The sequence below is a fragment of the Colobus angolensis genome, unplaced genomic scaffold, assembly GCF_000951035.1.
Source record: "Colobus angolensis palliatus isolate OR3802 unplaced genomic scaffold, Cang.pa_1.0 Scaffold163, whole genome shotgun sequence".
Taxonomy (NCBI): Eukaryota; Metazoa; Chordata; class Mammalia; order Primates; family Cercopithecidae; genus Colobus; species Colobus angolensis.
Window position 1 is genome coordinate 9075563 of NW_012114744.1, and position 4437 is coordinate 9079999.

A 4437-nucleotide genomic window follows, 5' to 3' on the forward strand; every position below is an offset into this window, starting at 1 on the left:
AGCATATGCATTGTGTTGAGTTTCTTTCTCTTTTATCTGCTGATTGTGAAGATGAAATACCACTTTAAGGGCTCCTGTCCTCCACTTTGGTGTCTCCTGATATTCTGCCCCTCAGTCTGTTTATCCATCTTCCCTTCTTCTATCCAAACCTTTTATCTTCCTTGGTTTCCATTCAAGGAATAGGCAAGTCCATTTACTTTGTCTCGTCCATGTCTGGTGAATAAGTTTACTTCCCTTTATGATCACTGAAGCCAACCAAGTATAGGCAGGTAATAGTTTTTAGAATATGCGCATCTACCTGCAGACCGTTTGCCCCTTCTCACCCGTTTCTTTTTTATTATTATTATACTTTAAGTTCTGGGGTACATGTGCAGAACGTGCAGTTTTTTTCATAGGTATACACCCGCCATGGTGGTTTGCTGCACCCATCAAACCATCACCTACCTTAGGTATTTCTCCTAATACTATCCCTTCCTTAGCCCCCCACCCTTCAAATATATGTAATTTTTACTTGCCAATTTAAAAAAAAATTAAAAAGAAAATTCAAAATGGATAAATGTATATCATCAAAAGGATGTTCATCACAGTTTTATTAGAGCATGCTTTAATTCTTTGGTTTTGTCTATCCATATATTTAGTATTTTCTACAATGATCATGCAGTACTTTTGTCAGAAAAAGAATGTTATTTTTAATTTTTAAAATATAGTTCCTTATATTGTCTATAAAAGAATCAGTCAGGGATAAATAAATATAAACTTGGCTCTAAAATAATACATTGTGTACTGTATATATATGTAAATATATATATAAATAAATATATATATATAGAGAGAGAGAGAGAGAGAAGTCTTGTTCCATCACCCAGGTTGGACTGCAGAGGCAATCATGGCTCAATGCAGCCTTGAACTCCTGGGCTCAACTGATTCTCCCACTTTGGCCTCCCAAAGTGCTGGAATTACAAGTGTGAGCCACCAATATGATTTGGCTGTGTCCCCACCCAAATCTCATCTTGAATTGTAGTTCCCATAATCCCCACGTGTCATGGGAGGGACCTGATGAGAGGTAATTGAATCACTGGGGCAGTTACCCCCATGCTGCTGTTCTCGTGATACAGAGTTCTCATGAGATCTGATGGTTTTATAAGGAATTTTTCCCCATTGCTCAGCACTTCCCTCTCCTGCTGCCATGTAAAGAAGGACATGTTTGCTTCCCCTTCTGCCATGATTGTAAGTTTTCTGAGGCCTCCCCAGTCATGTGAACTGTGAGTCAATTAAACTTCTTTCCTTTATAAATTACCCAGTCTTGGGCAGTTCTTCATAGCAGTGTGAGAACAAACTAATACAGTAAATTGGTACTGCAGAGAGTGAGGTGCTGCTATAAGGATAACTGAAAATGTGGAAGTAGCTTTGGAACTGGGTAACAGGCAGAGATTGGAACAGTTTGGAGGGCTCAGAAGAAGAGAGGAAAATGTGGGAACGTTTGGAATTTCCTAGAGACTTGTCGAATGGCTTCGACCAAAATGCTGATAGAGATATGGATAATGATGTCCAGGCTGAGGTGGTCTCAAATGGAGATGAGAAACTTGTTGGGAACTGGAGTACAGGTCACTCTTGCTATGTTTTAGCAAAGAGACTGGCAGCATTTTCTCCCTGCCCTAGAGAGCTGTAGAACTTTGAACTTGAGAGAGATGATTTAGGGTATCTGGTCGAAGAAATTTCTAAGCAACAAAGTGTTCAAGATGAGACAGGTGTAGTTAAAAGCATTCAGTTTTATATATTCACAAAGGTATGGTTTGGAATTTGAACTTACGTTTAAAAGGGAAGCAGAGCATAAAAGTTCAGAAAATGTGCAACCTGATGATGTAGTAGAAAAGAAAAACCCATTTTCTGAGGAGAAATTCAAACTGGCTGCAGAAATTTACATAAGTAATGAGGGGCCAAATGTTAATCACCAAGGCAATGGGGAAAAGATCTCCAGGGCATGTTAGGGTCTTCATGGCAGCCCCTCTCATCACAGACATGGAGGCAGAGGAGGAAAAAATGATTTCATGGGCTGGGCCCAAGGCCTTGCTGCTTTGTGCAGTCTCAGGACTTGGTGCCCTGTGTCCTAGGTGTGGCTAAAAGGGGCCAACGAAAAGCTCAGGCCATTGCTTCAGAGGGTGCAAGCCCCAAGCCTTGGCAGCTTACATGTGGTGTTGGGTCTGCAGGTGCACAGAAGTCAAGAATTGAGGTTTGGGAATCTCTGCCTAGATTTCAAAGGATGTATGGAATGCTTGGATGTCAAGGCAGAAGTTTGCTGTGGGGAAGAGCCCTCATGGAGAACCTCTGCTACAGAAGTGCAGAAGGGAAATGTGGAGTCAGAGTCCCAACACAGAGTCCCACTGCGGCATTGCCTAGTGGAGCTGTGAGAAGAGGGCCACCATGCTCCAGACTCCAGAATGGTAGATCCACTGTCAGCTTGCACCATGCACCTGGAAAAGTCACAGACACTCAATGCAAGCCCATGAAGGCAGCTGGGAGGGGGAGGCACCCTGCAAAGCCACAGGGCTAAAGCTGCCAAAGGCTGTGGGAGCTCACCCTGTGCATCAGTGTGACCTGAATGTGAAACATGGAGTGAAAGGAGATCATTTTGGAACTTTAAGATTTGACTGCCCAACTGGATTTTGGACTTGGACAGGGCCTGTAGCCCCTCCGTTTTTGCCAATTTCTCCCATTTTGGATGGGAACATTGACACAGTTCTGTACCCCCATTCTATCTATGAAGTAACTAACTTGCTTTTGATTTTACAGGCTCATTGGTGGAAAGGACTTGCCTTGTCTCAGATGAGACTTTGGATTTGGACTTTTGAGTTAATGCTGAAATAAGTTAAGCCTTTGGGGGACTGTTGGGAAGGCATGATTGTGTCTTAAAGTGTGAGGACATAAGATTTGGGAGGGGCCGGGGCAGAATGATATGGTTTGGCTGTGTCCCTACCTGAATCTCATCTTGAATTGTAGTTTCCATATCCCCAAGTGTCACGGGAGGGACCTGGTGGGAGGTAATTGAATCACAGGAACTCCTGTGCTGCTGTTCTTGTAATAGTGAATGAGTTCTCATGAGATCCGATGGTTTTAAAATGGGTTTGTCCCTCTTTGCTTGGCACTTCTCTCTCCTGCTGCCATGTGAAGAAGTATGTGTTTGCTTCCCCTTCTGCCATGATTGTAAGTTTTCTGAGGCCTCCCCAGCCACCTGGAACTGTGAGTCAATTAAACCTCTTTCCTTTGTAAATTATCCAGTCTTGGGCAGTTCTTCACAGTAGTGGGAGAACAGACTAATACAGCTACTGTGCCCAGCCTAAAATAATATTTTATTGAACTCAGATGTCTACAGGTATAGCTATAATCTGAGCAAATTGTGCTATCAGTTGAGGCATTGTTGACTGAAAAATTAAGACATTTCCTAAAGCAAAGAACTGGAGAAAGACCTTTTTGTGAAATATTTCTTGGGTAATCAAGCTTTAACAGTCTTTTCTGATGTACAATTACAATTTATTTTTATATGAAGGAACAATAATCTGTATAAAGCAAGCTTTCTGTTACTTGTATTGAAATGCCATTACATCAGTGACAGCTGTCTTGAGTGTAAGAATTGCCCTGGATGAATGGTCAATTCTTTCATGGTTAATGTTTTCCTGAAAAGAGCTGTTAAAGAAGAAGAAAAACAATGAAGTCAGGTAAATACAGATATACAGATTCACATATCCTATCTGACTGACTAACTGGAAATTCAAAAGTATTTAAAGTCAGGCTAATATTTCTAGGGTTAGAAAGAAAGTAAGAAAGAAAAGAAAGAAGGAAGGAAGGAAGGCACAGCAAGACTTAGCCACCAAATGAATTGAGCATGAGGTCAGTCTTTCTTGACCCACTTTTTCTGAGTGCACTGTTTTGTGAATCAATGCCCATTAGGTTTGATCAATGCCCATAAAGCAGTAACAGAATATATCATGTTTCTACATGCTCAGAAATGCAGACATTAGTAACAAGAAATGTTTGGGGCTTATTTATGTTTTGCAAGTTATATTATGTTGAAGATAATATTCCCTAATTTTCATTTTAGTTTATAGTTTGCTTCACTGCTTGCTAATATCTGGCTTGGAAAAAAATCTTTAAGAAACTATATATTTTGCAAAGGCAATTTAAGCTGAAATCATAGGTACAGTCACTGATTTCATCAGCATAAATAATTGCTAATATTTTGAATATTAGCTGAAAAATTGAATATTTGGAAATGTCTTTTAAGATTATGATTCTATAAATCTACTGCATGTTAAAGTATGTTTATTCATGTATTTTGTACACAGCAAACATTTCCTGAAAAACTTTTATATCTGGGAACTGTGCTAGGCATGTGAAATTTGAAAGTAGATAAAATAGACAAGACTATTGCCTTTGGGAGAT